Source organism: Rhinoderma darwinii, chromosome 6 (assembly GCF_050947455.1).
Source record: "Rhinoderma darwinii isolate aRhiDar2 chromosome 6, aRhiDar2.hap1, whole genome shotgun sequence".
In the NCBI taxonomy this organism is placed as follows: domain Eukaryota; kingdom Metazoa; phylum Chordata; class Amphibia; order Anura; family Rhinodermatidae; genus Rhinoderma; species Rhinoderma darwinii.
Genome location: NC_134692.1, coordinates 72,162,307 through 72,175,400, shown reverse-complemented (window position 1 = coordinate 72,175,400; position 13,094 = coordinate 72,162,307). Strand labels below are relative to the sequence as shown.

Sequence of the window (13,094 nt, the reverse complement as noted above, 5' to 3'; positions counted from 1 at the left end):
ATATCACAGCGCCACTTGCTGGATTTGTACAGAAAAGGGTCTTAGTACCGCCCACTAAGTCAGAAAAGCCAGGGAACGAGGAGCAGGACCATGCCCTGAAAAAGTGGAAAAGGAGAGGGAAGAAAACATTATGAAGGGGTATAACATGTTTATTTTTAGTAGACAATTAGTTTTGGGGAAGATAATTTTTAAAAGTGAAGATGGGAATAACCCATTAATAAAAAAAACTTGTTGTGCTCATGACTTTTTTTTCCGGAAGACAAGTAAGGGGCCGTTCACATGTCCTTTGTCCCTGTCAGTTTCTCTCCGGCATGTTGCAGAAAAGCCGGGAGGAAACTGATGCTAAAATGGATCCCCATAGCGTTCTATGGGATCTGTTCTGACACATGGGACATACGGTAAGTTGTGCCGCCGTATGGCGCCGGACATGTGCAGGACCTGGATCTAAAAACGTTACCTGCAGCGTTTTTGTGTCTGGCTTCCTGAGAAGTCCGGCGCCGTATCCTATTTAAGGTATTGATTGCAAGTTCAACACCAGGTGCTGCCGCAATCCACCTTCCGGCAGCACCTGGCGTGGGAATCCCTGGCCCGAGCATTGTCGACGCTCTGGCCGGGGAGCAGGAGCGGAATTTAGTGACACCCCCCTGTAGATAGCGCCACCCCCCTGTATATAGCGCTACCACCCTGTATATAGCTCTACCACCCCCTGTAGCTTAGTCTAGGAGCAGAATCCCCGGACAGAGCTTTGCCAATGTCGTGGCCGGGGATTCCGCTTCAGGAGGAACCCCCAACGTCACTGTCCATATATAGACAGTGACATCAGGGGCTCCTTCCAGGACCGGATCCCCGGTCAGAGATTCGGCAACACTCTGGCCGGGGATTCCGCTACTAGAGGGAGTCCCTTATGTCCCTGTCCTTATTTGGACTGTGACATCAGGGGCTCCTCCAGGTGGAAATCCCCGGCCAGAGCGTTGCTGACGCTCTGGCTTGGGATCCTGCTACTAGAGGGAAACTGACGTCACGGACCATATATATGCACCGCAATGTCATGGGATCCTCATGGAGCGGAATCCCCTGCCAGACCGTCGGCAACGCTCTGGCCGGGGATTCCCTGCTGGAGGAGCCCCTGACGTCACAGTCCATATATGGATAGTAATATCAGTCGCTCCTCCTGGAGCGGAATCCCTGGCCAGAGCGTTGCCGACACTCTGGCCTGGTATTCCACTCCTACAGGGAACCCCTGATGTCACTGTCCATATATATATATATATATATAGACAGCAACATGAGGGGCTACTCCTGGAGCGGAATCCCCTGCCAGAGTGTCGGCAACGCTCTGGCCGGAGATTCCGCTCCTAGAGGGAACCCCTGACAACACTGAACTGGAGGAGGCCCTGACGTTCCAGTCCATGTATGGATAGTGACGTCAGTGGTTGATCCTGGAGCAGAATCACTGGCAAGAGAATTGCCGGAGCTCTGGCCGGGGATTCCGCTCCAGGAGTAGCTCCTGACGTCCTTCTGGACGTGGTTCTGCTCCAGGAGTAGCCGTTGCCGACGCTCTGGCCGAGGATTCCGCTCCAGAAATAGCCCGACGTACCTGTTCGTATGTGGACATTGACGTCAGGCGCTCCTCTAGAAGGGTGGCACTATCTGCAGGGGACGTGGGTGGCACTATTTTCAGGGGGCGTGTGTGCCGTTATCTACAAGGGACTGTGTGGCCCTATCTACAGAGGGCACTGTGGCATTATCTACATAGGGCACTGTGGCATTATCTACAGAGGGCACTGCGGCACTATCTACAGAGGACACTGCGGCACTATCTACAGAGGACACTGTGGCATTATCTACAGAGGGCACTGTGGCATTATCTACAGGGTATGTGTGGCACTATCTACTGAGGACACTGTGGCACTATGTACAGAGGGCACTGTGGCATTATCTACACATGAAATCATCAGTTTTTTAAAGTGGACAGTGAAAAACGGGTCACAATCGGCAGTCAAAAACAGAAACACAGACACGGAACGGATATAAAACCGGCACAAAACGGACGTAAAAAATGGACCAAGGCGGCCGTTTTAAACAGCCAACACCCGGACCCTGTCGTGTGAATAAAAACAACAGCAATCCCAGCGTGGTGCGGGTAGGAGATGCAGGGTGGTATTGGGTAACTGTAAAAGGTGCCAAAAACTAGCTCCTCCCTGAAGTTAGGGCTAGTTTTTGGCATCTTTGCAGGTTCACAAGGTTGCTTCCAAGATCTGATCTGAGGTGAGTGGACAGCAGCTGCCTTCTGGGCTCTACCTCTCTGCGCCGGCCTCGGGGCTGAACTGAATATGTACGCAACATGTATCTAATCTATCACAGACTATGCACCACTCTGATAAAAAATGGCACATTTTCAGACCCTAAACTACCTTTTTGGTGGACCATTGTGGTAAAAACTGATGGTAAAAACCGATGACAACTAACGACAACTGATGATTTTGTAGTAAAAATTGTGAAAAAGCCTGATGGCAACTGATTTTTGCATCAGTTTTTGCATCAGTTGTAATCACTTGAGACAAAAAAAACTATGCTGATGCAACGGATATATGTGAACGCACCCAAGTTGTCTGAAATTGTTTAAGGAGTAATGCATTCACATATACCAGTTGCATCAGTATCATTGTTTTTGTCCCTTAAAGAGGCTCTGTCACCACATTATAAGTGCCCTATCTCCTACATAAGGAGATGGGCGCTATAATGTAGGTGACAGCAGTGCTTTTTATTTAAAAAAACGATCTATTTTCACTACTTTATTAGCGATTTATGCTAATGAGTGTTTTAATGCCCAAGTGGGCGTGTTTTTACTTTCGACCAAGTGGGCGTTGTACGGAGGAGTGTATGACGCTGACCAATCAGCGTCATGCACTCCTCTCCATTCATTTAGTCAGCGCATAGGGATCCTTTTAGATCGCTATGTTCTGTCTTATACTAACACATTAACGATACTGAAGTGTTTAGACAGTGAATAGACATTCCACGGGATGTCTATTCACAATCCCTGCACTTCGTTAATGTGTCTGTGGTAGTTACAGCAAAGCACAGCGTAATCTCGTTGTAACCTGTCATTTACAGCGTCATCTCGCGAGATTACGCTTGCTCTGCTGTAACTACCACAGAAACAGTAACGACGTGCAGAGATTGTGAATAGACATCCCGTGGAATATCTATTCACTGTCTAAACACTTCAGTATTGTTAATGTGTTAGTATAAGGCTGGGTTCACACGACCATGTTACGTCCGTAATGGACGGAACGTATTTCGTCCGGAAGTCCCGGACCGAACACAGTGCAGGGAGCCGGGCTCCTAGCATCATAGTTATGTACGATGCTAGGAGTCCCTGCCTCTCCGTGGAACTACTGTCCCGTACTGAAAACAGGATTACAGTACGGGACAGTTTTCCTGCAGCGAGGCAGGGACTCCTAGCATCGTACATAACTATGATGCTAGGAGCCCGGCTCCCTGCACTGTGTTCGGTTCGGGACTTCCGGCCGAAATACGTTCCGTTCATTACGGACGTAACATGGTCGTCTGAACCCAGCCTAAGACAGCACATAGCGATCTAAAATGATCCCTATGCGCTGACTAAATGAATGGAGAGGAGTGAATGACGCTGATTGGTCAGCGTCATACACTGCTCTGTACAACGCCCACTTGGTCGAAAGTAAAAACACGCTCACTTGGGCATTAAGACACTCATTAGCATAAATCTAAAATCGCTAATAAAGTGGTGAAAATAGATCGTTTTTTTTAAAATAAAACGCACTGCTGTCACCTACATTATAGCGCCCATCTCCTTATGTAGGAGATAGGGCACTTATAATGTGGTGACAGAGCCTCTTTAAGTGATTATAAATTATGCAAAAAATTATCAGTTGCCATCAGGCTTTTCCATAATTTTTTTACTACAAAACCAACAGTTGTCGATAGTGGTCATCAGTTTTTACCATAATGGTCTCCCAAAAAGGTAGTCTAGGGTCTGAAAATGTGTCAGTTTTATCAGAGTAGTGCATAGTTTGTGATAGATTAGATACATGTTGTGTACTTGTCATTTCTCAAAACATCTGATATGATCCTGGCATGTCAGGGCTCTCCTTTTCTGCTCTGGCCTCGGCGCTAAACTGAAGTCTGACACACACATTGGAATGTCTCATGTGTCATATTCAGTGCAGCACCGAGGCCGGCGCCGAGAGGGAGAGCCCAGAAGGCAGCTGCTGTGAACTTACCTCATCTCTTCGAAGCAGCCTTGTGAACCTGCAAAGGTGCCAAACACTAGCCTTAAGTTCAGGTAAGAACTTGTTTTTGCCGACTTTACAGCTACCCAATCCCACCCCACATCTCCTACCTACCACACACCACTCTGGGATTGCTGTTGTTTCTATTCACATGACAGGGTCCGGGTATCAGCCGTTAAAAAACACTGTCTTGGTCCGATTTTGATGGCTGTCTTGCATCCATTCCATGACCGTGTTTCCGTTATTGACGGCCGATTGTGACCCATTTTGCATCAGTTTTTCATTGTCCGTTTTAGCACCACACACCCCCTGTAGATAGCGCCACTCACACCCCCTGTAGATAGCGCCACACACACCCCCTGTAGATAGCGCCACACACACCCCCTGTAGATAGCGACACACACACCCTCTGTAGATAGCGCCACACACACCCCCTGTAGATAGAACCACGCACACCCCCTGTAGATAGCGCCACACACCTCCTGTAGATAGTGCCACCCATTCCCCCTGTATATACCGCGACACATGCCCCCTGTAGATAGCGCCACACATGCCCACTGTAGATAGCGCCACACATGCCCCCTGTAGACAGCATATCTCCCTGTAGATAGCGCCATTGTGGCTCCCTCTAGGAGTGAAATCCCCAGCCAGTGCGTTGCCGACGCTCTGGCTGGGGATTCCACTCCTGGAGGAGCCAATGATGTCAATGGACAGGGACGTCAGGGGCTCCCGCTAGGTGCAGAATCCCCGACCACAGCAATCGAAAACACTCTGGCAGGGGATTCCGCTCCAGGAGGAGTCACTGACGTCACTGCCCGTACAGCGTAACCAATACTCTGGCTGGGGATTCCGCTCCTAGAGGGAACCCCAATGGCGCTATCTACAGGGGGTAGCGCTATGTACAGGGGGTGGCGCTATCTACATGGGTACTTCGGCACTATATGGGCACTATCTACAGGGAACACTGTGGCGCTATCTACATGAAAACTGTGTGTTGCACTCTTAACATGGGCACCATCTATGTGGGCATTGGCACTGTCCAGCTAGTTGTCGGGGGAAGGTAATGCAGGTAGGGCAAGACAGTTAGTGGGTATAGGAAATTTGAGAATCAAGAAGACGGATAAAATAATCTCTCACCAAGACCGCCTTGTCATGTCCATGGCCGTGGGCCAACAGGCTCACTCACCTCCTGACAGCCGCAGCCATGTGTTTGCGAGCGCCGGCCCCAGTCTCCTCCTCAGGAGACGCCAGCGCTCACCTCGGCCGGGTTAATGTAAAATTAGCCCATTAGTAGCCTGGACTATAAGAGGGGCCCAGCCCCTTCCTCCCATGCCTAAGCGTTGTTGTCGTCCCTAAAGTTTGTCTATGCAAATGGTCTCCTAGTGTTTTCCAGTTCCCAGTGTTTCCTGTACCTGTATCCTGTATCCCGTGCTATCCTGGTAATGTCCCGTGCTGAGCTGCATACCACGCCTGTCCTGCTACACCACGCCTGATGTCTGCCTGCTGCCTAGTCCCAGCCGAGCCTGCCTTGCTACTGTCCGAGCTGCCACAGGTACACTATACAAACTATAGACTGTTACCTGTGCCCTGTTGGTCAGTTGCCATACCGTCAAGGCGGTACGGACCAGTGGGTCCACGAACCCAACGTGACACGCCTCACCCAAATGGTTTGCAGTTTCTCTGCCAGGGATCGGCATGTGGTGGAACAGGTGGATAAATTACTGGGCATCGCTGTGATGATCCAGCTGTTGTGGTCCATGTGGGTTTGGCCTCCTAGAGCACTGGGCTGACTTTTCAATGGGATACAATCTGTATTCTGCAGACGATTTGCACCTGAAAGGAAGGGGGGGTCTGCTGTGCTGGGAGAGAGAATTGTAGAAGGGGTTGTAGAGTATTTAAACTAGAGCTGAGGAGGGAGGTCAATGTAGAAAATAAAGAGCTATATAGATTAGAGTGGGGTCAGACTATATTGGTGGGTGAAAAAATAGACTGTTTGGGGATAATTAGGCAACAGAATAAGGAGTTCAGCTTTAGCCTTTGAAAATTACAAACAGTTTAATAAAATCTTTAAAAAGATAATAAAAATCAACAAAAAATACAAAATGAAAGGCAGGTGGCCATATGAAGCAAACACCTTTCAGGTGACTTTTCAGAAAAAGCTGTAATGTGTGCACATGGGGACTATTTCTGGCCATTACATGACTTGTATATGGCCTTTATTTTTAGCAGCTTTCCAACAGCTTTAACATTTTCCAACAGCTGCAGCACATCTGCTTGTGTCTCTTACTCTGCTAATTCTACCCCCTCCCCACTCCAAAGATTTTGCTTGACAACATGGCGTGGACAGCAGCTTACAGAAAAGGAGACACCTAGTGGCAGTAAGGGTCCTTTTACACCAGCCCATTTTGTCCGTAACAACGAGAGCCGATCAACGAGACAGCTCGTTGATAGGCGCTCATTTGCTGCTTTCACGAGGATCTATTATCAGTAATATATGGGGACGAGCGCTCGCCCACATACATTTCTATCAAGTCGGTAGCACGTCTGCCTGTTTACACAGGGAGATGTGCTGCCGACAACTACATAATAGTTTCTGCAGCAGATACGATCATCCGGTGAACAAGCGTTTGCTCGTTCATCTAATGATCCTTATCCCAATAATTGACCCGTGTAAAAGGGCCTTAACTTCTCACAGAATGCATGGATAAAACTACATTTTAACAGTAAGTTAATTAGAAAGTTGATATAACAGGTATACTATTGGATTAGCATAAGTTGTTTCAAATGTTAGTGTCCATTTAAAGAGGCTCTGTCACCACATTATAAGTGGCCTATATTGTACATGATGTGATCGGCGCTGTAATGTAGATCACAGCAGTGTTTTTTATTTAGAAAAACGATTTTTGACGGAGTTATGTCCTATATTAGCTTTATGCTAATGAATTTCTTAATGGACAACTGGGCGTGTTTTACTATATGACCAAGTGGGCGTTGTACAGAGGAGTGTATGACGCTGACCAATCAGTGACCTATCAGCGTCATACACTTCTCTCCATTCATTTACACTGCAGATAGCGATATATCTATATCGCTATGTGCAGCCACATAAACACACTAACACGTTATTCAAGTGTCCTGACAATAAATATACATTACCTCCAGTCAGGACGGGATGTGTATTCAGAATCCTGACCATTTCTGTAGCGTCTCTGTGATATTTACAGCAAGGCAAGCGTAATCTCGTTTGAAATGACAGGTTACATCGTAATCTCGCGAGATCACGCTTGCCTTGCTGTAAATATCACAGAGACGCTACAGAAGTGACAGGATTCTGAATACACATCACGTCCTGGCTGGAGGTAATGTATATTCATGGTCAGCTGCAGTAGCGTTAGTGTGTTTATGTGGCTGCACATAGCGATATAGCTATGTGCTGTGTAAATGAATGGAGAGAAGTGTATGACGCTGATTGGTCAGCGTCATACACTCCACTTGGCCAAAAAGTAAAACACACCCAGTTGTTCATTAAGAAACTCATTAGCATAAAGCTAATATAGGTCATAACTCCGTCAAAAATGATAGTTTTTCTAAATAAAAAACACTGCTGTAATCTACATCACAGCGCCGATCACTTTATGTACAAGATAGGCCACTTATAATGTGGTGACAGAGCCTCTTTAAATAGGAGTCTAGCTCTCTGAGCTTACAACTTTTTGTGACATTGACACATGATGGTTTAACAGCCCTAACAAAATAAATTGTGCCTTTTTTTGTGACATATATGGCAGTTTTCATAATAATCATTATTTTCTTTCATGGATAATATAAGTCAACGTTGCTCGGATAAATGAGACAAAATGCGTCTCGTGTGTGAAGTCTTTCTCCTCTTCACCAGAAGTAGATGCACAGGTATCACACAACAGGAAGCAGTACAAAATTACATTCTGATGTTAGTAATTTACTGAATACTGCATATATCAGATACCCAATCCTCCAATTTAAACAAGGCTCCGGCAGCTAGATTACAATATATCTTATAAGGGAATTTGGGTCTGGCCCGGAGTTTGTATTAGTTTAAGGGGTCTGGTGTCTGTATTTAGGGGGTCTGGTCTGGGGTCTGTATTTAGGGGGTCTGGTCTGGGGTCTATTTTTGTTTAGACATCATTATTTAGTGGTCTGTATTTAGTGGGTCTGGGGTCTGTATCAGTTTAGGGGGTCAGGTCTGGGGTCTGTATTTAGGGGTCTGGTCCGAGGTCTGTATTTAGGAGGTCTGGTGTAGCGTCTGTGTTTATTTAGGGTGCTTGTTCTGGGGTCTGTATTTGTTTAGGGGGGGGTCTGGTCTGGGGACTGCAATAGTTTAGAAAGTCTGGTGTTGGTATGTATTCTAGGATCTGGTCTGGGGTCAGAATATATTAGTCTGAGTAAAAGGTAAAAGGGGTTATCCGGGGACATGGATAGGTCATCAGTATGAAATACTGGTCCATGCCCGGGCAACCCGTTTAATATATGGGCCTGGGTGTCTGAATTTTTGTGTTTCTATAGAGGCTGCAAATGGCTGCAGAAGCGAGGAGCAAAGATGTCTCATAAGGAGAAGTCGCCATAACAGTCTGTGTCCGATGGAGAAGAAAATAAAAGAGAATGACTTCCACCAGAGAATACATAATTTGTTAGTCACTGTATTTAGAGAGGAGCTGCCGCCTCTCCTCACGTCTGTTTTAGGAAATCCTTTTATTACACATAAAGTCTTTGTGTACCCAGGACTAATAGACAAATGTGTGTTACCATTCCCATTGTCAAGAGGATGTGTCCACACACAGTGTGATACTGTCAGCGATGGTTGGAGACTGTCAGTATGTAGGGACACAGCCCTTTGACAAGGAGAAGCGTAACACCCATTTGTCAATGCTTGCACAGAAAGGTGGCATTCACTATAGACACGGTAGAGCGGCGGTGTTTGGTGAACAGCCCAGGGCCTATGGTCTACTTAATCCGCCAATGTATAGAGGGGTTTACTACGCTCCACACAGCTTTAGAAGCTCTCTACTCTGGCATATAACAGAGATGCTTTCTCTGGGGGACTTGAGACAATAATTTGATTGGCCGCATGTAATACTACATTTCCCCTGTAACATGTGGATGTCATATATTTTTAAGATGGTAATTATATATATATATATATATATATATATATATATATATATATAAAGCTCCACAATTTAGACTATACCTTTTAAACAAGGATGCGTACAAAAGGCCAAAATGGTCTATGTTTAGTATGACAGATGTTGTTTTCAACATTTTTTTTTAACATTGGATGCTGTATAGAGTTAGGTAATGGAGGGCAAAAGTAATAGAGGGTTATACACATAGGGGTGGGGTTTCCAATATGGTGTTCCTTATTTTGCTGGACAAAATAGTGCTGCATTTTTGTCTGGAAAACAACCAAATCTGTGAGGGAGGCTCCGAATAAAGACTCATTACACATTTATAGCTGCCTAAAGAGGGCTTGAGATTTTTTTTTTTAATGTTTCAAATACTTACTACTTGAGGACACTATAAAGATGGTGATCATAACCATCTTTATAGTTGTGAGCTATGCTCAAAACTACCATATTCCTCAAATTCTAGAGCCGGTTTCAAGAATATATTTAGGAAGGAACATCAATATGAATAGGTGACTATAGAATGGCAGTTGATAGATCAGTCCAACACAAAGACATTTTGAAGATGAGAAAATATTTCACAAAGTGAATTATATGCCTAGAAAGGCTACTTCCCACATAAAAAACACCAGGTCTCCTCTCCCCAATTAAAAATGTGATTAAATAAATACATATAATAAATATAGATGTGTATTGGCCTACCGGGTTCTTTATTTTACTGAAAGGCACTGCGTTCCTGGACACCGTTGGGTCACATGATCTCCATTCTGACTATCCACATCCTAGGGACCTGAAGTCTCAATGCAAGTCTATGACAGCCTTGATGTGAGTCTCATAGACTTGATTTGAGACAGACTTCAGATCCCTACAGAAGGCGCAATGGCGGACAGGAAAGCACCGGTTTTCAGTAAAATGAAGAACCATGTAAGCTAATACACATCACTACATTGTATTTAATCAAATTATCAAATGGGGCGTAGGGCGTGGAAAAAAATTGCAAGAGGGCTTCTTCAGAACACATGCAAATACTCACTTAAAGGGAACCTGTCCCCTTGAACATGCAGCCTAATCTATGGGCAGTATGTTATAGAGTAGGAGGATCTGAGAAGACTAACATATAGCTTTGTGGAAAATGATTCAGTATTATTTGTAATGTATTGCTCTAAATCTCTGCTCATTCTGAGCATATGAAACTCCAGTCTAAATAAATTCTAAATAAATTCTCCTTACTGTCCACTCACAGCGTTTATTTCTTCGCAGCAAACCAGCATGAAAGCTGCTCCGCAATGTCATGTATAAGGCCACGGCTGCTTTCATGATGGTTTGGTGTGGAATTAAAAATGATGCAAGCAATGTAGTGATTAAATTGTTCACTCGCATCTTTTATTACCACAACGTACTACATTCTCTTTGCTTTGTCTCTGTGAGTTAGAGAGGAGTCAGAGAGGGGTAGTAGTACTGTACTACTACTACTCCTCCTCTCTAACTTACTGATACAAAGCGAGAGAATATACTTTGCTAGCCCACGTCTAAAATGTATATGCGCAATCATATATATTTATCATATAAGTTTAATTTAATATATACTTTTAAATGATATCATATAACATTGGTGGACACTGGAATGCCTGCTGGGGTGCCCTTCCTCACGCAGTCCAGCCGTCAGCCATCCTCCTCTATTACGAGGCTGAGGACGGAGAAGACAGTCTCCAGCCACACATGCCCCCCACTCATCACTGGATGTGGGTGCATGCTGTGCCTCGTGCCCTACTCACTTCTGGAGGCTTTGGGGTCTGACTCCGGTCCGTTCTGGCTTGGTTTCTCTTGCTCCTTTCCTCCTTCGTCTCCTGTTGATGGCTCCAAGAGGTAGAGAGGAGGGGGAAGGAGTAGGGGTCAGGAGAGGTGGCGCTGGCACAGGGATATTCAATAAAATATTAGTCCACCTGTATACACATATAGTTTATTGATTATCTTCTATTAACTTTTTTGGGGAGAGGAATGGAGAAAAAACCACCTGCAATTCTGCCATTATCTTTGAAATTTTCACCGTTCACAGTGCAGTGTAAATAACGTTACCTTTATTATATGGGTCAATACGATTATTGCGTTACAAAATATGTATAGGCTTTTTATGTTTTACTACTTTTGCAGAATAGAGCCAGAATCACACACACAGTTTTGATGCAGTATTTGGCTTCGTTTTTTTGAGACAAAGCCAGAAGTGGATCCAACAGGAAGGAACGGTATAAAGAAAATTTGATGCATTTTCTTTCATTTGTGTCCATTCCTTTGTTTGTCTAAAAAAAACAAGCCAAAAACTGCACCAAGAACTGCATTAAAACTGTGTGTGTGATCCTAGCCTTAAAACACTTTACAAAGAAAATAATTCTCTTTTGCAACATCACATTCCAGGAGTCAAAAAAAAATTTCCGTCAATGTAGCCATACGTGGGCTTGTTTTTTGTGGGACGAGATGTCGTTTTCATTGTTATCATTTGGGTACATGGAACCTACGTATTGATTAACTTTTATTACATTTTTTGGGGGGAAGGGAAATGGAAAAAAAAGCAATTCTGTCGTTTTTTTGCATTTTTTTTTCCTATGCCGTTCACCATGTGGTTTAAATAATGTTTTAACTTTATTGCTCGGGTTGTTACAATCAGCCCGATAACATATATGAGCATTTTATTTATTTTTTGTTGCAGAAACTTCATCTGAATGAAACTTGCAGAAATCCTGCCACCTGCTGCAGAAACAACTTCATTCAGATGAATGGGACAGATTTTCGCAAAATTTTCTGCAACAAACTCTGCCGTGTGAATCTACCCTTCCAGTCAAACACAGACTTGTAAGAAGAAGGAGGGGGATATAGCTGATCTGCTAATACACAAAAAGAAGAATTCTTTATCTATTTCTTAGTGTTGATTGCGAGACAAAATAAAGTATGTACCGATATTCTGCATGTGCCGTGCCAAACCTCTTGCTGTTTATATGTTGTGCTTTTTCTTTTCTTGGTATTATGACAATTTCCTTAATAAAAACTTTAATAAACAAAAATATAAAAAAAAAACACAACATTTTATATGTATTGTAGTAATATTTAAAGTGTCTTTACAAGTTTGACGTCTCCAGGGACCCAATATAATGCTTTACATTCCACATCGTACTGCTATATAAAAGTTTTATGTTTCATGTACATGAGGTTGTATAATATATTACCCATGAAAGGTTAGATAGAAGCTCATTTTCAAACTATAATAATTGAAAAAGTTGTCAAAAAGGTGTAGAATTGCGGGAGTGCAGCGGTTAAGCTGGATTTTCTGGTTAAACATTTTTTTTGTCCAAGAATGTGCAGATAATAATATAATATGACACTTACTAATATAGTTTCTTTATAGAAACAAAACCCGTCCGGTCTCACACCATTATCACATGCCATATCTTCATGGGCGCTCACAATATACGTGCATCTGTGCATGTCTAGCGCCATCAGGGCATTTGCAGCTGTGTAAACCGCGCGGGCCAATGTAAGATGCGATTACTTTCTAAGATCATGTGACCATATAGACGTGACACCACGAGCGTAACGTAACCTTTAGGGCATGGTCACACGTGGCGGAATTGCTGTGGAATTCTCCAGCGGCCGTTTTTTACAT

At 44.3% G+C, this 13,094-nt stretch overlaps 1 protein-coding gene across 1 annotated transcript in view; it reads right to left on the bottom strand.

The window, feature by feature from the left end:
• SLC40A1 (solute carrier family 40 member 1) overlaps positions 1-13,094 on the bottom strand; it is a 59,494-nt gene that overhangs the window by 45,117 nt on the left and 1,283 nt on the right. The gene's annotated exons all lie outside the window — the stretch shown is intronic.